Source organism: Lactuca serriola, chromosome 9 (assembly GCF_051521515.1).
Source record: "Lactuca serriola cultivar US96UC23 chromosome 9, Lser_US96UC23_V15, whole genome shotgun sequence".
Taxonomy (NCBI): Eukaryota; Viridiplantae; Streptophyta; class Magnoliopsida; order Asterales; family Asteraceae; genus Lactuca; species Lactuca serriola.
In genome coordinates, this window is record NC_136416.1 from 207,816,787 (window position 1) to 207,842,714 (window position 25,928).

Sequence of the window (25,928 nt, forward strand, 5' to 3'; positions counted from 1 at the left end):
TCCATAAGAGATTTGAATCGATCTTTCTCTCTCCTATCACCTACTATAAAAACCCATCCAGACCACCTTTTACCTCTTTACTGCCCCATAATTTCCAGAGCAAAAATACTTCCAAACTCTCTCCCGGTTATCATCTTCTCCAACCTGCAACAATGGCTGAATCCTCTTCCGTCCATGCTACTTCTCAAATTCTTCCAATCTGTCCTCAGCAATGCCTCGTGATTGATCTGAACCCACTGGCCTATGATCCCTACATGTCGCCGGTCATCGAGTGTCTCAAATACTCCCAGCTTGCTCCGGCACTGTCACGGATTGAAACGGTGCCAATGGTGGCCCTATCTCAGGTCTACGCAACGGCTTATTACGACAAGGCCGTTGACAGAGTCTTTTTCGAAGTGGCGGAACACAAGACGTCGATTTCTCGTTCCCGCTTCTGCTCTATGCTTGGGTTTGCTGCTGACCCATCGCGTGTTCACCCGGAGACAATTCCGGTTGGTATGCTCTACAACATGTTCTACAACATGGGCTACACGGAAGTTCTCACCTCCGTCGCCAGATTCAAGAAGTCATGCCTACCGCCCCAATGGAATGGGTTATTTACAGTTCTCTTCAAGAGACTGTCTGAGAGGAGCTCAGGATCGGACGGAGCCAGTCGTCTTTTCCTGTCAATCATGTACGGGGTGTACAACGGGATCAACCTCGATTATGGGTTTGTCCTTTGGCAACAACTGATTCAGAGCCTCTCTTCCGCTTCCCGACACTCCGAGGTGTCACTAGCCCGGTTCTGGATCTTGATCACAAGATGGGCTATGGACAGGTTCGATGTCCAAACTGCTGACGGTGCACCGATGTCTTCGATTGGTACGTTCCACACCACGAAGATCATCGTATCCGCTGCATCGAAATTCTCCTTCATTGGCTCTATCCCGGAGTCGATGTATGGTAGTGTGCCATCAGACAGCAGTATGATCAAGGCGATCAAGGAGTTAGGGCCATCTGGTCCGAGGGAACTGACACCGGACATGTTGAGATCGATTCATGATGCCGACAAACCGGTGGCCAGGGGTAAGAAGGCAGACAAGGGGAAGAAACCATCCAAAGCCCCAAAACCTACTCCCAAGAAACGCAAACAACCGAAGACTGCCTCTTCCCCACAACCGAAAAGGAGGAAGACCCAACAAAAGCGAAAGCTAATCCTTTCCTCCTCATCAAGTGAATCCGAAGTTGAGAGTTCGGACGCTGAGGGATCACAAGGCGATGTCTCTCCTCTACGAGGCAACACACCCCCTCGGTCCCCAACCCCGGAGATGGAACTTCACCAATCCCCAGTTCCTTCCCCTCCACCCACAATACCTATTTCCATTCCCACCATAACCCCTACTATACCACCAACCTCATTCCCTATACCTTCACCCATATTCACCACCTCAACCGAAACACCACCTGTAACCGAAACCCCTCCCGTAACCGAACCTCCACAAACCGAAACCCATACACAACCACCACCCGAAACTAACCCCCCACCTACTCAACCTGAACCAACTAAACCCATAACACCCCCAGCTTCACCACCACCTCAATCTCCAGAAGACGCCTCCGATGGCGATGATCAATTCCTTCGTGGTGATCACATGAACTTTGATTCGGTCTACTATAGTCCGTTTCAAGTTCAGAGTGATGAGGAGGATGATGCTCCAGTGACAAAGAAGCATCTCCGCGATCTTAACGAGAAGGTTGATCAACTTCTCGCCTCCTCTTCAAACCAGCAGTCCACCTTATCTGAAGCTGCCCTTCAGAGGATCGTTGATGCCTTCTCCCGGGCTCAACATGACTCAGTAGCCTCAGCAACTGCTGCGATAGACGCCTCCACCCGAGCCTGTGAGGCAGCAACCGAAAAAGTCGATAAACTATTCCCCGACGCTTCGGACCTGCTAAAGTCTCTGCAGGAAAGCGCCAATGCCACAAAGACGACTCTTGAACCGATTGTTCAACAATTGGCCAAGTTCGTCTCGACGGAGTTGACTTCGTTCGCTACCCTCCGCCAAAATCTCAGCGACGACAACTCGGCACTCCGTGCCTCCATCGATGCCCGTCTGGCAAAACTACAAGAGGATCTTGCGGCAGAGAACTCTCTGATGGACGTTCTGGCAAGTAAAACAACTGCCCTAAAGGTCAAGAGCACGCAGCTTTCCAACTCTGAACAACAATTGGAAGCTCTTCGATCCGAGAGGGAAGTCATCAAGACGTGTGTTTCGGATGTCCACACGGCTCTATCCAACATCCTGGAAGCACACGACCCAATCCTTAATCATTCGGTGAGGCGCACCCTCGCTGAAAAGCTCTCCCCGGCCATGGCCCTCTTAAGCAAAATTGAAGGCCTTCCGAGTTTCGTGTCCATTCCGAAACAAGGGGGAGAAGAGAAGAAAGGATCGAAACCACCTCCGTCCTCCAACGCTACTCACACAACCGAACCACCCCAAACTGGTCATGCCTCGGGTTCGGGTGTGAAGAACAAGGGCAAACACATAGCAGAGGATGAAGATGAAGATGAAGATGAAGACAAGGAGACTATTGCGGACATGTTAAAGAGAAAGAACAGTCGCAATACTGATGACGATGTCAGTCGTGTGGCACGTGAAGCTGAAGAAGCCGAACGTAAACAAAAAGAAGCCAACGATCTCCTTGAGAGCCGAAAGTTGCTCTTCCCTGCCTGGACCAGGGATTGGTTGATAAAAGAGGCCATAGAGACTCCAAGCATACTATGGCTCGAGCCGGTGATATCGTTCGACTGCAACAACACCATTGACTCGCAGTTCGATATGCCACTGACTCGAAAGGCGTTCATCTTCCACGCCTTCTCTAACATCTCTGAAATCCCGCATCCGAACGATGAGCTTGACAGGGAGCTCATTGACTTCTACCTGGAGGCCGCTCGCCCTCAATTCCTTACATGGAGCGCCCAGAAGATTGTCAATGTTCGGGTGATGAAGCCTTTTGCCGTGGGGAGATTCACAAACGTCAAGTTCAAGCTTATCCGAGGATCTGCAAGAACTGCTCACATGATCTCTCTGGCGGATCTGCCCAATCTGAACCCTCATGATTGGATAGTCTTGTACAACATCCTGCTGACAAACGAAGCCGAATATGGTCCCATCTTAGACCATGTCAAAAGGATGTTGGCATGCTACATCATGGAGGTGGCCCTAATGGATCAGGAGGTTGCCACAGTTTTTAAGAAGAAACCGAAAGTCAAGCCTGTGGGATCGGCCAATGATCTGAATCAAATGCTAATGGGCAAGATAGATTCGAGGCGAAACTCTGTGATGTTCACTAGAGCCGAAGGACAGAAATGTCTCTTCGCTTTAGCTGACAAACATCTTTACACTACAACTTGCTTGGAGCACATCTTATTCATCATCAAGCAGTGTAAAGACAATTCAGCTGATGATATCAAATACTTCAATGATATGATCAATTGGTACATCCGGTTTAGACAGACCATCCTTTCCATAACCAAGTGTCTGTTTAGTACCGTGAAGAAGAAGGTACCAGCTTCAGCCGCCGGCCCAAGTAGGAAGTGAAAGTCTCGCTCCAAATTGACGCAAAGGGGGAGATTGTTGGGCTGAAAAGAGTTTTGATGTTGCGTCTTTTGGGCTCGTTAGATTAGCCTTTTATTCTCCGGTTTGGGCCTGTCCAACCGTGAGCCTTTTATGTATTGTATATAAGTTAAATGCTTGCATGCATATTAGGTTAAGATTCTAGAGATTATCGATATAGCGATTGATCAAGAGTAATATATTTTTCTGTAATCGTTCTTGTAATCTTCTAATCCTTTACAGTTGATGTTCTTAATCGAGCTCTTCTAAGGATTTTATTTAATCATTCGACACGTTTGATTCAAGCTGTTTGTTCTTATTATTGCGTTGTTAACTGTTTTATATTCATATACTTGTTCAAGATCTAATCGATCTTCTTAGATTAAAAGTTGTTTTAATCCCATCAAAGATGATGATAGTTGCACTTGACACAACTAGGAAGGGTTCCAATATACCTATTGGCAGGTTTTCGAGTTGAGGATTCAACAATAGAAACAGTTGCAGGGGAAGTGACAGCGTGAACTGCCACCGTTTGCTGTTTCTTCGAAGATTCATGCGATGCTTGACCTTTCTCTTTCTTCCCAAGTTTTCTTTTCTCACCACTCCTCACTGTCGGCTCAGGAGTGGTAGCTGCTTCCTCAAGGTCTTCGCTATGATCGATTAGAATCTGTGCTAAGCGTTTAGCGCTGTCGTATGTATCCATTCCCGGGCAGAGTAGTGCCAAGTCGTCGAACTTGGAAGTATAAGCAGTGATGTCGGAACCTTTCATCTTCAGGTTCCAAAGTTCATGTTCTAACTTCTGCATTTCGCCCCGATGGCAGTACTCAGCCAGCAGAAGTTCCTTCATGGCTTCCCAACCCATGGCCTTGGCTACAGGTAAGGTTAAGGATTTGACTCGGCCATTCCACCAAGTCAAGGCTTTGTCGATAAAGGTGCAGGCAGCAAACTTCACCTTGTCTGAATCTGAACAGGCGCAAATTTCAAAAATGGATTCGATCTTCTCGAACCATCGAGTGAGGGAAATGACACCTCCATTGCCATCAAAGGACGTGGGTTTGGCGTTCATGAAATCCTTATAGGAACCCTCTTTCCGGCGTCCCTGACTGTTTTCTTGGTTTTGGGTTTGGGTACCACCTCCCGAACCACCGGAACCGTCGGAGTTCCGTTGAGACATGGCAATTGCTACTGCGGCTGTAACAGCTACCTGGAATACTACTGGATCAATTTGGGGAGGCGGTGGTGGTAGAGGGTTGTTGGTCTTGGAGTTGGGTCTTTTTCTTGGAGGCATCTTAATCTAATAAGATCAAGGAAGAGAGGATGATAAGTCCTCTGAATTGAATCAAGAGATATGACAGATATATGCTGAATAAGCGATAAAGCAGGGTAGAGTTATCAAGACAAGAAAAATATCGCTAAGAGAATGATCAAAGAACAATGTATGAACGAGGATTTCTACCAAGGATTGGCTCGAGAAATACTCCCATAGTATTTCATGATTCGTTATGACACTAGCTCGATGTTTGTGGTATTAGGGTAAGTTTTAGGCATCCCGCATATCACAGTCACTATCAAGCACATGTTGGCCGTGTCTCGAATGAATATAGTTGGCCAGGCTATATTGATCCTAGACACGACTACATAACTGCCCAGGTTTAACCGCAGCGTACAACACCCATTTACTTATGTTATGTTCTACTTGAAGTTACGGATCACGATGGGTCGGTATACTTATATACTTTCGAAAATACTTATATTTTGAAGGATACTTTTAGTTCAGAGCACTTAGGCCCCTTAATGTTTATAGTTTTATACCATGTAAGGTTTGGTATACTTCATTCACTATAAACAAGGGCTCTGATACCAATCTGTCACACCCCGAAAACCGAAGGCAGAAATATTTCCGGGGTTGAGTCCACGTTGAGTATCAAATCCAATGTACATAGTAAGTAAAGTAAATCAACCATTACATTACATATATGAAAGTTTTACATTTGTTTCAAAAGAAAAAGTTATACATGTAATACATAGTATATATAAACAACACGAAACGAATCTTCTGAGAACTCCGTCTTCGCACAAAAGGATCTTCGGGTACCTGTCTAACACGGACCTGAGAATACAAGCGGTTTGAAAATTAGCATAAAGCTATTGAGTTCATAAGCGGTTTTTTTTTCTGAAAATGTACGAGTTCCCTTAGTTTTCTGAAAACGTGGTTATCCAAGAAAATCCCATATTTTCTTATGTAAAGTTAGTTTCCCAATCCGAAAAGTAAAGTAAACGATGTACAATGAAAAACATGATTGTTCTTGTGAATTGTAGTTCAGTTATTTAACTTGTTATGCTTTTCTAGTTACGTACTACTGTTACTCAGGAAGAACCCCATGCTCTCCTGACTGTGTGTGTGTGTGTGAACTACTACCAATTCTGATTATGTCAGTGTCCTCCCCAGGAAAACCCCATGTTTTCCTGACTGTGTGTGTGTATATCTTTACCGATTCTGTGTGTGCTAACTAATACCGATTCCGAATATGTTCAATGTTATCCCCAGGAAAACCCCATGTTCTCCTGACTATGTGTATGTGTGTGCCTGTCATCCTTGAATGTACATTAGTTTTATTACGTACATAAAACTAATAAATACTCGTAAAGTGTTAATAATCCTGATTGCGAGTCCTTAACCATGCTCAGACTAGATATGACTCGGACCAGGGCCAGTATCCTTTTTATGAATTTCGTCACCCTTAAACCTTTCGGTTCGGCTGTAGCTAGCTGCCAGGTGTGGGATTGTCAGTCCCATATAGATCTATACACTCAAGTCACGCTCTCCTACGTTCGGAGATTCTGGTTATAGGGTTAGTCCTCCACTATCTCGTGCCAAGGAAGTGTTACAAGGACGTGTCTCCAATCTTTAAGATTACTCTTTACTTTTCGACTAGGAAAGTAGTATTTACAACTAGCTATGTTCTACGTACCTGTCCTTTACACTCGAGCCTAGGTGTTTTATTAAGGACATTACACTCGAGCCTAGGTGTTATCTAATGATGACTGTCCTTTACACTCGATCCTAGGTGTATTATTAAGGACATTACAAATGATATATATATGTTATCTTATGGTGATTGTCCTTTACACTCGATCCTAGGTGTATTATTAAGGACATTACAATTGATTTGTGTATTATGATTGTATTTATCTATCACACTCGAGCCTAGGTGTATTGTTAAGGACATACAGCTGTTTTATGTTTTCTGATGGTGTCTGTCTTTTACACTCGAACCTTAGTGTTTTATTACAGACATTACAATGGTTTATGTGTTCTATCAGTTTAAATGTGAACAATCAAATATAAAGTATACAATACGTCAATGTATAATAAGAATTGAAAATCGGGTTAAAACAAACAACTCTGCAAGTTAAAACAGTTTGTTAAAAGGTTTTCAATTCTTAAAAATGTACAATTATGAAACCATTTAACTGAAATCATGTGATTGAGTACAAGATATTCTTTTACTTTTGCTTGTATTCCCCGCCTGAAAACATTGAAAAACCATTAAAAAAAAAGGTAGGGGTATGAACTCACCGGACGCAGAAATGTGTCGATTTCGGATGCTAAACGTCGAATCGAGGCTTGATAACACGCGAGGTTCCTATGTAATGTGAAATGGCATACAAATATATCTAATTAAATTCATAAACTCTAATTAGATATGAAGTTACACTCCAACGAACGAAAACACCTCAAAACGGGTGTTCGGAGTGACCCGGGTGACATCTACGGACGGGAATTGAAGCGAGGGACTTGGGATTTGATTTTACTCCCCAAGAGTAAACTTCCTAAGGAGTTTACGGCCTAAACACTACCCACACATGAGTTCACGGCCGTGAACTCATGTTGGCAAGGGTTATGGAGCTTAATGGGTCACAAATGGCTAATATCACTTGGAAATGCTTGGAATAATTTTTCCTAAGGCTTGGAATTAATTTAAAACATCAAATAACACATTTAAGGGAGTTTACGGCCTTGGCATGGGGCCTATGGCCGTAAACTCTCATACTCCTTTGAATATGTGTTTTTAAGGTCCCAAAGTTAATCACATGTGATTCTAAAAATTCCTACAAGCCTTGAAATGATTTTTGGGCACAATTGACATACTTTTAAGAGTTTACGGCCCTGGAGCATGTTCTATGGCCGTAAACTCTCAAATGAAGAGTTTTGATGTGTTTAAAGCCCTTAAATTATTTTTGGTTGGTTCTATGATTTATTCCAAGGCTTTTGGTGGTGTTGGATGGCTTTCTAACACCTTGAAAATGAGTTTGCACCCATGATTGGGGAGTTTACGGCCCAAGCACATGCCTTGGCTGTAAACTCATACAAATCCCCCAAAATTCATGTTTGAAGTGTTCTAAGTCCATTACCAAATTCCTAAAAGTCATATCTAGGTCTAGTTTGAGTCATGGAAGGGTTTAAGGGCTTAAAACCCCTTTAAATATGGGTTTACGGCCTAAGCACCTTCCTGGGCCGTAAACTCATATACAAGCCTCTAAATCATGAGTTAATCTCGAATTTGAAGGTCCAATATGATGCAAAATGAGTATAGGAAGGTACCTTGAAGATTTGAGACCTTAAACTTGAGATTTGGACCTTTAATTTTAGTTTGAGGAGAGAGGTTGGAGTGAAAGTTGTAGAATGAAGCAAAAGCTTCAAAATGAAGACTTGGATCACTTTAAATAGTGTCCAAGTTCGGGACACGGTAGAATTCTACCCGATACCGGCGTTAGACGGGGCTTTTGGTCGCACCTTGCCAATTTGCTGTAACCCGATATGGTTGATTCTAGAAATGTTCCGATCAATAATATGAGGCGTTAGAATGAGTTCTAAGGGTATTAAGACACTCATTAAGTCATAAAATAAAATCCACATTAATGACTTAATAAAATGTCGGAATTGGAGACGAAATCGAATCGGCGATTGGATGAACAGAACGAGTCACGAAAAGGGTTACATTTAGGGATATAAATTTTGGGTTGTTACACAACAGGCTGGAATTCATCGGGGAGCTCGATGTCAAGACCGCGAGCCAAAAGTGTGACAAATCCCCCAATGCAACTATCACCGGACGTCTTGGATCTGATGTGGGCGCATTTGTGGAAGAAGAATGAAGCAAAGTCTGGGATTGGCGGCCTTTCACGCCTCGTCATACACCAAAGGAAGAAGAGTTCAATTTTTGCGAGCTGGCCGGTTTCTTTGCGGGAAAAAACCGTACACACCAGGATGCGATGGGCAATGCGGCGGCATGGGTGGATGATAGATGTTGCTTTATCCCGACCGGCACACGAGAAGATACCCCCGGTGATTTCCGTCCCAAATGTCTCGTGATTGAACTCAACAGGTAGGACGTCGAAAACCGTGGATGTGTTTGAAGAAGGCAAGCCCAAGATGTCGTTTATCGTTGCGAAATCGATGTACCTTCGGTCCCCTAGAAGCTGGAATGCGGCTTTCTTTTTTTCGCTGTCGTACCCACTATCGGCGAGAAAATCTCTAGTGGGGAGCTCGTAAGTGTGCGCCATGAGGTTGAGACGGTTTTCCCACCCAATGTTACGAAACAATTGGGTGACCCCTTCAAGAACCCCAAGTGATATAAGCGTGGGCTCGCACACAAATTTGGTAGACGCAACTTTCGAGGTAAGCTCTTTGTGTAGTTTTCGACTGTCTTGGCATCCTGAAACCTTGGGACATTGGGAGCACCGCTTTGATCTCTTGTCGGGGCTTTGCCTCGGCTAGTAGCCGAACGCTTCCTAGAAGTAGACATGGACTTCCTGCACGAAAAAAAAAATGACCACTACACGAACCACAATTTCAACAAACAATATGTCAACCCCAAATCACCAAGTAACTTCCTATCGGCTTCTAAGGCAATTCAATAATCAAAGCAAGAAGGGATTCCTAAATTCATTGGATACAATAGCATATGAATGGACGTGCATCTTGATTAATTAAACAAAGGAAAGAAAATACCCATTTTTGTTGAAAGTTCAAAGTTTGCGCGCGAAAATTTGGGATTTGACAATCTTGCAACTCTTCACCCCAAGCTTTAAACTTTTGTTTGATATCCTGAGAGAAGCAATTTACTGCAAAAACCCAACGAATCCGGCAATGGCTTGAAATTCCGGCGAAATTTTCCGGCGAGCTTTGGGAAATATTTTTGGTGGGGTTTGTAGCCTTGCCCAAGAGGAGTACAATGGTGGTGGCGGAATCGCGAGAGGTGGTCGGAGTTGGCCGGAAATCGGCCGGAAAGTGGCGGGGGGAGAGTGGTGGCGCCCCAAGATACAGTAACAGATCGGACCGTTATTTTAGTGGGGTTTGTAGAGCTCTGAATTTGGAGAAGAATGGCGGTGGCCTCGCGAAATTCCGACCGGCGGTTTGACGGGAAAGTGAGTTTTAGTGATGGAGATGAAGGTTCTTTAATGGAGGTTAGGGAGAAGAAGGAGAAGAAGTGGGGAAGAAGAAAGGGCCGGCTGGGTATAAGGTGGGGCAATTGGCGGTCAAACCTAGTCAAATAAAAAGTCAACGCTGGTCAACAGGTCACGCGGATGAGTTATCGAGTACACGCGGACCGCGTATGTAGGCCAATAGCTATTCTGATTTATCCTTCACGACACGCGATCGACTCTACCCACAAACGGTTCGTTTTAATAAACACGTGGACGATGCATCAGGTACACGCGGACCATGAGTTTCACTGCATGTCTTCTGTTTTCCGTTTAATGGACGCGGACGATATAGGGACCATATGTGGACCGTGTTAATAAACACGCGGACAAGGACTCGATCACACGCAGACCGCGTGTGCTGGGCTGAAACTCTTCTGTTTTCCTGATAATGGACGCGGACGATAGAGGGACCACACACGAACCGTGTTAATAAACACGCGGACAAGGACTCGACCACACGCGGACCGCGTGTGTTGAGCTGATATACTCCAACATTCTTTTTGCTCTTTCACCATTACGAACACCGGGCCCTTAATTCCAACATTTTTTTTTCTCAATAAGGAAGGAGAAAAGATGTTAAATCCAAAAATGAACCAACCACGACATTTATTCGGAACTAGAAAAGTTGAAAACTTTTAGTTTTCCAAAAATGCCCTTCTTTAACGTCTTTGGCGAGACGTGCTCCCTTCTTGATTTCAGTACACCAGGGCATCCAATTGGATGGCTTCTAAGATATTTGCATTAAAACCTTCATAGAAAGGTTTCAATCGATTCCCATTGACTTTAAAAACTTGCCCCGTTTCTTCACTTTGAATTTCAACTGCTCCATGTTCAAAAACTTTTAACACAACAAACAGACCTATCCATCTTGACCTCAATTTTCCTGGAAATAACTTCAATCGTGAATGGTAAAGTAAGACCCTATGCCCCGGTTCAAAACTCTTCCGGATGATGGACTTGTCGTGGAAGAGCTTCGTTTTTTCCTTATAAATCCTTGTGTTTTCATAGGAGTCATTTCTCAATTCTTCTAGCTCTTGGAGTTGAAGTTTCCTATGCCTTCCCGCCTCATCGATGTTGAAGTTGCATTGCTTGACCGCCCAAAATGCACGGTGCTCTAACTCGACGGGAAGATGACATGGCTTTCCAAAGACCAACCTAAACGGGGACATTCCTATTGGGGTCTTGTACGCAGTCTGATAGGCCCATAAGGCATCGTCAAGTCTCAAACTCCAATCCTTCCTTGTCGGATTCACTGTTTTCTCTAGAATAGACTTCACTTCACGATTAGAAACCTCCGCTTGACCATTCGTTTGAGGGTGATAGGCTGTAAAGACACGATGGGTCACGTTGTACTTTTTCAATAAAGATTCCATCATTTTGTTGCAAAAGTGCGTCCCTCTATCACTAATCAAAGCCCTAGGCACACCAAATCTCACAAACACATTAGATTTTAAAAACTCGATAACCGTTTTGGCATCATCCGATCTTGTGGCTTTGGCCTCAACCCACTTAGAAACATAGTCAACCGCGAGCAAGATGTAAACGTTGCCAAACGAAACAGGAAATAGGGCCATGAAATCAATCCCCCATACGTCAAAAATTTCACAAACAAGGATTGGATTTTGGGGCATTTGGTTCGTTTGCGAAATGTTTCCCATCTTTTGACACCGTTCACAACTTTCGCAAAACAAGTAGCAGTCGCGTGACATGGTTGGCCAAAATAATCCACACTCAAGGACTTTTCTCAAAGTCCGGCTAGGTCCGAAGTGTCCCCCACAAGCGAATTCATGACAAAATTGCAAAATGGATTGGTGCTCTTGTTGGGGTACACATCGCCTAATGATTTGATCGGGACAATGTTTCCACAAATAAGGCTCATCCCACACATAATATTTTGCATCACTTTTGAGCTTGTCTTTTTGAGCATGGGTGAATGTGTCGGGATACCGTTTTGTGACCAAAAAGTTAACGATATCGGCATACCAAGGAATAGATTGAGTAAGGGAAAAGAGATGCTCATCCGGAAACTCGTCCTGCAATGGGAGAGGAGTTTCATTTGAAGTGATCCGGCTTAGATGATCGGCAACGAGGTTCTCGCATCCGCTCTTGTCCTGGATTTCCAAGTCAAATTCTTGTAACAGCAGGATCCATCGGATGAGTCTCGGCTTTGCATCTTTCTTCGTCATCAAGTACTTGAGAGTTGCGTGATCTTAATACACTATGACCTTGGTACCGAGTAGGTATTGTCTGAATTTCTCCAAGGCGAACACTATGGCCAATAGCTCTTTTTCCGTGGTAGAGTAGTTGCTTTGAGTATTGTCTAGTGTCCTTGATGCATAATAGATCACGTGGGAGGCCCTCCCATTCTTTTGACCCAAAACGGTGCCTATCGCATAGTTGCTTGCGTCACACATGATCTCAATGGGGAGATCCCAATTTGGTGCTTGCATGATGGGAGCGGATGTGAGCAACTCTTTGAGTTTGTCAAAAGCTTCTTTGCACACCTCATTGAACTCGAAATCGATTTCCTTTTGCAAGAGTTGGCACATTGGTCTTGTTATCTTTTAAAAATCCTTGATGAACCTTCAGTAGAAACCTGCATGGCCCAAAAAAGAACGAACTTCCCGAACACAAGTCGGGTAAGGTAAGCTTTGAATAACATCAATTTTGGCCTTATCTACCTCAATTCCTTTCTTAGACACAATTTGACCCAAAATGAGACCTTGACTCACCATGAAATGACATTTCTCAAAATTCAAAACCAAGTTTGTTTCAATGCATCTTTTTAAAATTTTTGTGAGATTAGTCAAACATTATTGAAAAGAGTTTCCATATACCGTGAAATCATCCATAAAACCCTCATTTATGTTTTCAACGTATTCCAAAAAGATACTAACCATACAACGTTGGAAAGTGGCCGGGGCATTACATAATCCGAATGGCATTCTCCGGTATGCAAAAGTACCAAATGGACATGTAAATGTTGTCTTTTCTTGGTCCTCTGGTGCCACCGGGATTTGGTGAAAACCGGAATACCCGTCGAGACAACAATAATGAGATTTCCCGGCCAACCTTTCTAACATTTGGTCAATGGAAGGCAATGGGAAATGATCTTTTCTTGTTCTTGCATTGAGTTTGCGGTAGTCAATACATACTCTCCATCCGTTTTGCATACGGGTGGGGACCATCATACCTTTGTTGTTCTCGACCACCGTGATTCCTGTCTTCTTTGGAACGACTTGCACCGGGCCTACCCACTTGCTATCCGAGATTGGGTAGATCGTCCCCGCGTCTAGGAGCTTCAAAATCTCTTTCTTGACCACTTCCATCATTGGCAGATTCAACCTTCTTTGTGCGTCCCGGCTTGGCTTGCATTCATCCTCCATTAGGATCTTGTGCATACAAGTGGAGGGACTCAATCCTTTAATATCCGCAATCATCCAACCCATTGCTTCTTTATGTTCCCTCAACACCTTTAGGAGTTTATCCTCTTCGCACTTGGTTAGGTGAGTTGAAATGATGACCGGGAGAGTCTCGTTGTCTCCCAAGTACGCGTACTTCAAATGTTGAGGGAGGACCTTCAATTCTAATTTGGGCGGTTGGACAAGGGAGGGTGGCAATCTCGTGTGAGTTTGAGGTAATTCAATCTGCTTCACACTAAATTGGTTGGTCTTCTTGATTTCCAAATTGTTGACTAATCTTTCAATTTCGGGGTCTAATGAGTAAAGCTTCAATTTCTTGGCCAATTTTGCACAGTCAAACCCCTTGCTCAAGATCATCTCTAACATGTCATCATCACACAACTCGAACAACTCTTGGGTCATTGGTTCAATAATATCAACAAAACACAAAGTGGAAACATCACTAGGATATCTCATAGCGTCATAAATGTTGAAACTTATTGTTTCACCATCAAACTCCATTGTCAAGCTTCCCGCATACACATTAATCTTCGTTCTAGCCGTCTTCAAGAATGGTCGCCCAAGTAAGATTATACCCGATTTTGAGGATACTTTTTCATCTAGGTCAATCACATAGAAATCCACCGGGAAGACCAATTGGTTTACTTGAACTAGGATATCTTCCAAAACACCTCTAGGAAATACACTTGATTTATCCGCAAGAGATATTATGACACCGATTTCACTTAAGGGTCCGACATTCAATGATTCATACACCGAGTAAAGCATGACATTGATAGAGGCACCAAGATTAAGCATAGCACTACTGAAGGTGACATCTCCAATCTTGCATGGGACTGTGAACATTTCGGGATCTTTACACTTGGGTGGAAGCTTCCTTTGTAAAACCGTGGATGTGTTTTCGTTTATCGAGATTTTCTCATTCCCTTTCAACTTTCTCTTGTTGGTGCAAAGCTCCTTCAAGAAATTTGCGTATCTCGGAATTTGTTTGATCGCATCAAGTAAAGGGATGTTCACTTCCACCTTTTGGAATGTGTCAAAGATTTCTTTCTCCTCCATATTCTTCTTTGAAGTTGCAAATCAGGAGGGGAATGGTGGGTGAGTGGCTATTGGTGTCACTAGAGGAGTAGTCTTCTTTGGGACTCCAGCTTGTGCGTCATTCTTGGCTATGGGATCCTCAATGGGGATGATCTCTATTTCTTCCTCTTCTTCTCTTGGTTTCTTCTTTGAACTACTTTCACCGGCTTGTTTGCCACTTCTCAAGGTCACCACATTGACATTTGGGTTTTTTTTTCGGTTTGAGAAGGGAGTTTACCATGGGATTCCAACTTGCTTATGCATGTAACTATATCTCCCATTTGTGCTTCAAGGTTGGAGATACTAGTCCTTGTCTCTTTTTGGAATTATTGGGTACTAGTGGCTAGAGATTTGACAATGTCTTCAAGAGACATTCCGGAACTACTTGATTGAGATTGAGGAGGTTGTTGATGATGATGTGGGGGTGCGATTTGGGTTGATAGTGTGGTTGCTGATGTTGGTATTGAGGTTGTGGTGGTGGATAGGACGGTCTAACCAATGCATTTTGAGGCAATGGTCTTGGGTTGTAGCCTATGTTGGGATTTGGCTTCCAACTTGAATTATATGCATTTTGGTAACCGGATGGTTTGTTGTGGTTGTTTTGGAACTCTCCCGTGGCATTCACATGTTCCGCATCTTCTTGAAGGATGGGGCACATATCCGTAGGATGTCCCATTGTTGCACATATTCCACAAACCATCACTTGTGGAGTTTGTCCCATGGCTAGCTTTTGGACAACGGAGGTTAGATCTTTTATTTGAGACTCAAGATTTGATGTTCCCACTTTATTGACTTTGTGTTGTGTGTCTCTCTTCATGTCTTGGCGAGGGCTAAAATGTTGTGAATTTGCGGCTATGGTGTTGAAAAGTTGTCTTGTTTGTTGTGGGGTTTTACTAAAGACATCTCCACCACTTGAGGCATCAACTAGTCTTCTCTCCATTGGCAACAATCCCTCATAGAAGTGTTGAATGAGGAGTTGTTCCGGAATTTGGTGTTGTGGGCAACTATAGCACAAGTTGTTGAACCTCTCCCAATAATCATGGAAAGTCTCATTTTGACCTTGGCGGATTCCACAAATCTCATTTCTAAGACTTGAGACCCTTGAGGCGGGATAGAATTTATCAAGGAAAGCTCTTGCCATGTCGGTCCATGAGTTGATCGATCCCGGTGGAAGATAGAATAACCAATTTTTTGCTCTATCGACCAATGAAAAGGGGAATGCACTTAGCTTTATTTGGTCATCGGTTGACCCTTGTGGCTTCATGCTAGTGCAAATAATGTGGAACATCTTCAAATGCTTATGAGGGTCTTCATTCTCCAATCCATGAAAAGTTGGTAGGTGATGGACTAAACTTGACTTCAACTCCGAGCCTCCTTCCAAAACCGGGTAATTGAGACCGGTTGGAGTTTATGTAACATCGGTCTCCATCATTTGCCTCAAAGTTCTTTCGGGAACTTCTCCTCCGTCCGCCATTGCAATTGGTTCAATAATGGGTGGATTTTGTTGTAGGGGTGGTGTTTCAGGAATTTCTTGGCAAGGGTCGGGACTACAATCGGGTTCTATATCACTTAATGAAGCGGTTTCAACCTCCGGATCCCTGTGAGGATTAGAAGTTTGACCACGTTCAATTCGCTTTTCCTTCGCCAAACGCCTTGCTTCTTTTTCGATTTCTGGATTGTAAATCAAGTCACCTATACGCTGAGATCTGGGCATAGAGAAACAAATTGATTAAAAATAAACCAATCCCCGGAAACGGCGCCAAAAATTTGGTGGTGGTCAAGGCCAACACAAATAATAACCCTAATTATCACACACTAAAATAGTGTATAGTGGTAAAGGGGTCGAATCCACGGAGACTGGTTCAATTTATAACTCTATGAGAAATCTCTTTGTAAAAATACTTGGAATATGACAATAAATTGAAAATGGGGGTTTTTGATGTTTTGAAATACTTGAAACAAACTAGAATTAACTATGATTTAAATAAGAGAAAGATGGTTGACTTTGGACTTTCATCATTTGAACATTTGGTTAAATAATCATGAGAATACCAAGGTGCAATACTTGTGTTCAAATCTAACTTGGCTATAGCAATTTATAAGCATAACTTGCCTCGACTCTTCTTTTATATTAAAATGACTAGAGAAGCTCATAGCACATTTCCTAAATCAAAGTCACAAAACTAATGAAGCATGTAATTTTGTGAAAATCAATTAGCATTAGGTTTTAAGAGTCACCAAATCCAAAGAGTAATCTATTGCTTTCATTACCACTATGGAGAAAATATTTTCTTAGTCTAAATGAAATGAAAACAAACATTTAAACTAATTGTTGCTTGTTAAATTGAAGACCTATTACTTAGTCAAGAATTTAACCAACAAAGATAACATTCATATATCAATATTCATGACTAGAGATATATAAACATGAAGGAATTTTTCATAGAAAATATAATCATAAATATTCAACACAAGTTCATGGAGTTCTTCAAAATAACCAAGACATTCAAGCAATTACATTCAAGTCAACCAAATGAAAATCTAGCCAAGCATGGCTAAGATTAAACAAAAACAAGAGGGATTAGAGATACCAAACATTGTCTTAGATGCAAGATGTAAGGAAATTACAATAATCTTCCAAATATTCTTCAAATCTTCCCAAAACTTCTTAGAGAGAAAAAATGGAATGTGTTCTTCAAGTTTCCCCCTCCAAATGAACCTCCAATCTGCTGCTAAAGAGAGCTAATTTCTGGATTCAAAAAGAGACCAAAAGCTACCCACAAAACTTCCACAATTAGAGTCACCAAGTCAAAACCCGGAAACAACACAGCGCAATTCACGCGGACCGCGTATGTACCCACGCGGACCGCGTGGGTTACGCTGAATGTGAAACTTGGGCCATTTAACATGCATTTAAGCCCAATCTTCATTTCTTCAACTTTAGCCCATAATCATAAATCTTTAAGACCCATTTTCCATTCCAAAGCCTTCTAATGATTGACCCAATACTCCTCAAATTTTTTGTAGCTCGATTCCGCGCCGTCTCATCATCATCTTTGCCCATAAATTAGTTCCAAATTGATTTCTTCTTTTACGCAAGCACCTAGCCCAATCGCACCACTTCAAGTCCGCAAGCAAATCACATGCCTCCATGAGTCCCGCATCCTTCTAAGCCTCCAATAACAAATAGTCTTCGGAAAATCCTGCAATTAAGCTCAAAAGACTAGAAAGCACCCGGTGAAGGAGAAAAATGACAAAAAGAGAAAATATGCATGAAGATTGAGTAAAATAAAATGGGATGTGCTAAAAAAAACTATAAAAAGAAGTAAATAAAATGAAGCTATCATAGACCAACTAATGGAGTTTACGGCAGTAAACTAAGAGTTTATGGCCGTAAACTCCCCCACAAACCCTCCTTTGATGTTTTGGTGGTCATAGGTCTTTACGAGTGTTTCTAGCTAATTCTACAAGCCATGGAATGAGTTTAAGGTACCATTTGACCATGTTTTAGGAGTTTACGGCCTAAGAACCCATTCTTGGGGGGGGGGGGGGGGGTTTACGGCCGTAAGCTCCTATGGGGGTAGTTTTAGCATGTTTAAGGTCTTAACTTGATTGTGGTTGCTTCTAGACTTTATTCCAAGGCTTATGGTGTGTTTAAGTGGCATCTTAACACTTTAAATTGAGTTTACTCCCCATGAATAGGTGTTTACGGTCCAAGCATGTGCTTGGGCCTTAAACTCATGTTTATACCCTAAATGATGATTTAAAGGTGTTCTAAGTCCAATTTGGTAAGCCCCTAAGTCATATCTAAGCTCCAAATGAGGTTTGGAAGGCTTTTATGGCTCAAGAACCCCATTTACATGTGTTCATGACCTAAGGATGTTCCAGGACCGTAAACACATGTTTATGGTCCTATTGCTCATATAATTCACGACTTTGAAGGCCAAAGGTGTTATACTAGGAGTTAGGATAGTTACCTTGATGATTTGGAGCTTGATTTGGATGATTTTGGCTCAATTTCGAGTTTTAGAGAGAGAAAGTAAAGATAGTAGAGAGAGAGAGAGAGGAAAAGGCTTCAAATGAGGCTCTCTCAACTTTATATATGCTTCAAGTTTGGGACACGGTGGAATTCTTCCCGATACTGACGTTAGACAAGGCTTTTGGTCACACCCGATTAAGTTACCGTAATTACGACGTCTTAGATGAAACTAAATATTTTCTAAATGAAAATAGAAAATATTTTAATGTTTTAAAATGTATCCCGTCACTTATGGAACCTAAATAGAAGTCGCAATGAAATTAAATTAAAATAAAGTTAACGGAAAAATTGGAACGTAACGGCTTTATTAACGGAACCGGGTTATGACGACGGAACGAACTTCTGGTTGTCACATTATCCCCCCGTTAGAGGGAATTTCATCCCGAAATTGAAACTTTAGATGCGACTCGTGGATTTGGAAAGAGAGTACGGATACTTCTGTTCTATCGGATCATCGCGCTTCCAAGTGAATTCGGATTCTCGCATGGCATTTCGGGGAACCTTTCACTTATCGGGATACGGCTTGTTTCATACGTTTAACCTCTTGATCAATGTTTTCGATTGGTTCTACCATGAATTTTAGACTTTCGTTGATTTCAGTCTCGTCAAAGGGATTACTATGGTTTCATCGGGTAGGCACTTCTTAAGGACAGAGACGTGAAATACGGGATGGATGCTGCTAAGTTATGAGGGTAGTCGGAGTTTTTATGCTACGAGATCGATCCTAATGAGGATTTCGAAAAGTTCTATGCACCTTGGGATACGAGTTTCAGAATGTAACATGCCTTCTTTGATTACTACATGATCAAAGAAAATGGTTGGACCGAAGGGCATCACTACATCTTCGTAGTGACCATATCGAGTCCTGAATGCTGTTTTGAAAACATCATTCCTATGATCTCATAGCTGACTGGGCAACTCCTGCATTTCTGCTGAAGCCTATCGATACGGAGATTTGGATACAGGGTTTGCTCCAAGAATTAGATCGATGCGAAACTCTACTTGACGTTCGGGAGAAATTTCTGGAAGCTCTTCGGAAAGACATCAGGAAAATTGTAGTCTTCGGGGATGCAACTTCCTGTTTCTCGATGGTCACATAGACCAGGATTTTATGGCACTCCCTTCGGAGAAACCTTTTGAGCTTTGATGTACGAAATGATGCAATAGCTGAAACTAAGTTTATCGTCGCAGATTATAAGAGTTTGATCGAGGAAGGTTGAGATGGATAGATTTTTCGGAACAAAGGATGTCAGCACGATTGAGACTCAATCAATCCATGCTAATGAATACTTCAAAGCTCTTAATAGAAAAAACTGGTATAAGATCGATGGGAAAAGGATGATCGCCGAGGGTAAGGGTTCAACCTATGAATATATCGCTAACGTCCTCTTTCTCGTTGTTAGACATCTCGACAGTAGGCATTTCGGTTACTAATGGAGGACTAAAGTTAAGATAATGTTTGATTGAATAGATAACAGATTCTCTTTCAACAATATAATCAAAAAGTTTTGCAAGTATAAGGGCTGTCGAGGAAGAATATATACCTGTGGCAACGGTGGGATCGGCGGGTGCCTCAACTTGTCCCATAGCTAGGACTCTCCCGGTGTTGCCAGTTGTTGCTGCCATGGGGCAGTTTCGCTTGAAATGCCCAGCTTCGCCGCAACCGTAGCAGGCCAGACTAATTCCCGCTCCGGAAGCTTAATTAGGCGATTGGGTTGGTTTTCTGCAGTTTCGAGTAAGGTGGCCCTTCTTGCCACAATTGTTGCATAGTCTTTTGCGACATAGCCTGGGAGTACGATGATGGTAGTTGCACTTGTCGCACCAAGGAAGGGTACCAGTATATCCACTGGTAGGAGTTTGAGTTGTGGATTCGACGACAGAGACAGCAGTAGGGACAGTAGCAGCACGAATTGCTACAGTTTGCTGCTTCTTCGAGGACTCCTGAGAAAACTGAATCTTCTTCTTTTTCCAAGATTTTCTTTTCTCACCACTCCTCTATGTCGGCTAAGGAGTGGTGGCTGCTTCCTCTATGCAATCGCTATGGTCGATCATAGTTTGCGCTAGGCATTTGGCGCTGCCATAGGTGTCTGGCTTCGCAGCCAAGACATTTCCTTTGGTTGGCTGGGTCAACCCTCAGATGAACCTCTCAATCTTTTTACTCTCTGGGGTAACCATTCCCGGACAGAGTAACCCAAGTCATTGAATCTTGAAGTATAAGCGACTACGTCGGAACCCTGCATCTTTAGATTCCATAGTTCATGTTCTAATTTCTGCATCTCGCCCCGTCGGCGGTACTCGACAAGAAGAAGATCCTTCATGGCCTCCCAACCCATGGCATTGGCTACGGGTAGGGTTAGGGATTTGACTCGACCGTTCCACCAAGTCAAGGCTTTATCGGTGAAGGTACAAGCGGTGAACTTCACTTTATCAGATTCCGAACAAGTACAAATTTTAAAGATAGATTCAATTTTCTCGAACCATCGGGTTGACGAAATGACACCTCCAGTGACATTGAAGGATGTGGGTTTCACGTTCATAAAATCTTTATAGGAACACTGTTTCCGGTGTTCCTGGCTACCTACCTAAGTTTGGGACTGGGGACCACCTCCTGAACCACCGGGGTTCATTTGAGACATGGCGGCTGCCACTACGGCAGTAACAGTTGCCTGGAACATCACAGGATCAAATTGGGGAGAAGGTGGTGGCGGAGGAGGATTGTTGTTGTTCTTTGAGCTGGGTCTCTTTCTTGGAGGCATCTTGATCTAAAAAGATCAGGAAAGAGAGGATCATAAGTCCTCTAAATTGAATCATGAGATATGGAACAAGGGTTATCTCATTAAGACAGACATAGCATTCTATTAAGCGATAAAGCAGGAAAGAGTTTTCAAAGCAGATAAACTATCGCTAAAGGAATGATGGAGGAGCAATGCTTGAATGAGGATTTCTATAACGGATTTGGCTCGAGAAATACTCCCATAGTATTTCATGATTCGATGCAACAACGGCTCGTTGTTTGGGTATTGGGTAAGTTTTAGGTATATCGCATACCACAGTCACTCCCAAGCACATGTTGGTCGTGTCTCGAATGAATATAGTTGGCCAGGCTATATTGATCATAGACACGACTACATAACTGCCCAGGTTTAACGCAGTGTACAACACCCATTTGCTTATGTTTTGTTCTACTTGTAGTTACGGATTTTGACGGTTAGGTATACTTGTATACTTTTGAAAATACTTATATTTTAAGGTATACTTTTAGTTCATAGCACTTAGGCCCCTTAGTGTTTATAGTCTTATACCATGTAAGGTTTGGTATACTAGTTCACTATAAACAAGGGCTCTAATACCATTCTGTCACACCCCGAAACCGAAGGCGGAAACGTTCCGGGGTGAAGGACATCATGTATATCGCAACCAATGTACATAGTAAGCATAGTAAACACAAAACAATACATTACATAGAGTTATTACATTTGTTTGAAATCAAAGTGTTACAAGTGCCATACATATATATCATATGAACAAAAGTAACAGACATGTCTTCTGCGTACTCCGTCTTCGCCAAAAGGATCGCTGGGTACCTGTCTAATGTGGACCTGAGAATACAAGCAGTTTGAAAATCAGCATAAAGCTGGTGAGTTCATAAGATGTTTGTTTTCTAAATATGTACAAGTTTCCTTTGGTTTTCCGAAAAGTTTGTTATCCAAGAAAATCCCATATTTTCTTATAAGTATAGTTGAGTTATCCGTTTAGTTACTCGGTCTAGTTAAGAACAGTTCAGTTATCCCAGGAAAAACCCTTATTTTCCTAAAAGTAAAGTTTACTTAAAGTTCTGGATTTCCGTTAAATACAACTGTGTATAGTTTAATACGTAAAACTATATATTGAAAATCATGGGATTACTATCCCGTACTAGATATAAGATAGCCTTAATACACAAAAACTATAGATTGAAAGTCATGGGATTACCGTCCCGTACTAGATATAAAACCATGGGAATACCATCCCGTACTAGATATAAGATAGTTTGATATACGCGAAACTATAGATAGATATAGATTGAAAACCATGGGACTACCATCCCGTACTAGATATAGATTGAAAACCATGGGAATACCATCCAGTACTAGATATAGAATGAAAACCATGGGAATACCCTCCCGTACTAGATATAGATTGAAAACCATGGGAATACCCTCCCATACTAGATATAGATTGAAAACCATGGGACTAACATCCCGTACTAGATATAGATTTAAAACCATGGGACTACCATCCCATACTAGATATAAGAACTATAGATAGGATATAAAATCAAATCTGTGAATAAACTTATATTAATACGTGTTGTGAGTCGGGTAACCATGCTAATACGACACCGAGACCTCCTTGACGTTCGTCAGACATTGGACGATATCCAGAATTTGTCACCCCAGGCGTCCCACCTAACTGTAGCTAGCAGTTTAGGTGTGGAATTGTCAGTCCCGAATAGATCTATTCACAAATTCCACGCTCTCCCTCCAGGAGACTCTAGTTACACTTCCGGGGAGGATTTACTGATAAAAATGACGAATCTCACAATCTAGTATCAAATTATTCACGGTGTTCTCAGACGTTACCAAACATACTAATCGTTTTGAAACATAATACGGTAAAAACAGTTTAATACAATGGAATTATCTGGCAATACTCTAAATTAAACAGAGATAAACTGAATCAGACATAGTTTGTTTATTAACTTTACATAAATCTGTGCTCGTAAAACAAGAACTAAAGATCCCAAATTATTCCCATAATAATTTGATTGATTTGATTGTTTCCTTTACTGTAATTGAAATCCATGTATTTATATTCAAATAAACATCCCTTATGCTCCGCATAATACATAAGGGGTAAGGATATTTAAAAGTTAGCCAGATATTTATAGAAGTACATCAGTTTTAGGTTTTGAAAACATTTATAATTTGCTTGTATTTCCCATGAAAACATTGAAAAACACGGAAAAAAGGCGTAGGGGTATGAACTCACCAGTCGAGGAACGTGTCGTCTAGGATGCTAAGAGTCGAATCGTGGCTTGATAACACGTGAGGTTCCTATGTAATATGAAATGATACACAATTGTATCTAATTAGACTTTAAATTACTAATTAGATAAGATTATACACTCCAAGACGCGAAAACACTTCAAAGTAAGTGTTTGGAGTAACCCGGGTGACATCTAAGGACGTATAAGGCTTGGATATGGAGTTTACTCTTCAAGAGTAAACTCCCAAGAGATTTTACGGCCCTAATGACCCACTCCCGATGAGTTTACGGTCGTAAAATCATGGTGGAGTGTTCTAGGGTACCAAATGGTCTTATATCACTTGGGAAAATTGGCTAGGATCAAATCTAGGGTATAGGAATGGATTAAACCATCATATAGACCAACTAATGGAGTTTACAGTAGTAAACTAAGATTTTATGGCCGAAAACTCCCCCACACACCCTCCTTTGATGTTTTGGTGGTCATAGGTCTTTACGAGTGCTTCTAGCTAATTCTACAAGCCATGGAATGAGTTTAAGGCACCATTTCACCATGTTTTAGGAGTTTACGGCCTAGAACCCATTCTTGGGGGGTTTAAGGCCGTAAGCTCCTATGGGGGTAGTTTTAGCATGTTTAAGGTCCTTAACTTGATTGTGGTTGCTTCTAGACTTTATTCCAAGGCTTATGGTGTGTTTAAGTGGCATCTTAAAACTTTAAATTGAGTTTACTCCCCATGAATAGGTGTTTATGGTCCAAGCATGTTCTTGGGCCGTAAACTCATGTTTATACCCTAAATGATGAGTTAAAGGTGTTCTAAGTCCAATTTGGTAAGCCCCTAAGTCATATCTAAGCTCCAAATGAGGTTTGGAAGGCTTTTATGGCTCAAGAACCCCATTTACATGTGTTCACGGCCTAAGGATATTCCAGGACCGTAAACACATGTTTATGGTCCTATTCCTCATATAATTCACGAATTTGAAGGCCAAAGGTGTTATACTAGGAGTTAGGATAGTTACCTTGATGATTTGGAGCTTGATTTGGATGATTTTGGCTCAATTTCGAGTTTTAGAGAGAGAAAGTAGAGAGAGTAGAGAGAGAGAGGAAAAGGCTTCAAACGAGGCTCTCTCAACTTTATATATGCTTAAAGTTTGGGACACGGTGGAATTCTACCCGATACTGACGTTAGACGAGACTTTTGGTCACACCCGATTAAGTTACTGTAATTACGACTTAGATGAAACTGAATATTTTCTAAATGAAAATAGAAAATATTTTAATGTTTTAAAATGTATCCCGTCACTTATGGAACCTAAATAGAAGTCGCAATTAAAGTAAACTAAAACAAAGTTAACGAAAAAATTGGAACGTAACGGCTTTATTAACGGAACCGGGTTACGACGACGGAACGAACTTCGGGTTGTCACACTTGGATAAGTACGTGAAGTATATCTCACAAAGCTATATTATCGGTTATGTGTATAATAATGAAAAGTTACTTTGTAATGAACATCTGCATGCATATTTCATAAACTATATCTATTATAGTTTATGTTTGGTTTTCCATTATGTATTCTCAACTTGGTAATATAATGCATCTGACCCATAAACCATACCTATTATAGTTTATACGTTTCTTTCTGTATTGTTTATTGAACTTGGTAAAATGATATGTAAGTTCCATGAAACTATACCTATTATATTTTATATGTTTGTTCGACTGAAATGAAAACCTTGTATTATTAACAACTTTGTAAGTTTGAAATCTTAAATCCTTGATAAAGATATTTCGTGAAATTTAACATTTTATGTCTGAATAGTAGTAAAATAAATTTGTAAAAATATTTGTTTAACACGTTTAAATAGTTTTATACTTATATATATATATATATATATATATATATATATATATATATATATATATATATATATATATATAATTATGATTAAAAAGACAGTCGAATAAATGATTCTACCCTAAGCCGACAACCAAACAAGGAACATTAAATAAAGCAAAATCATCAATTCTAAGCCCGTTGAATCTTAATTTTATATATATATATATATATATATATATATATATATATATATATATATATATATATATATATATATATGTATGTATGTATGTATGTATGTGTGTGTGTGTGTGTTTAATAACGACAACGATCGACAATATTTGAAATTATTTAGATATTGACACAAGATTTCTTGTGTTATACTTGTATCCCCCCCCCCCCTCCTTAAAATAGTGAAAATTCATGAAAATGGAGGGT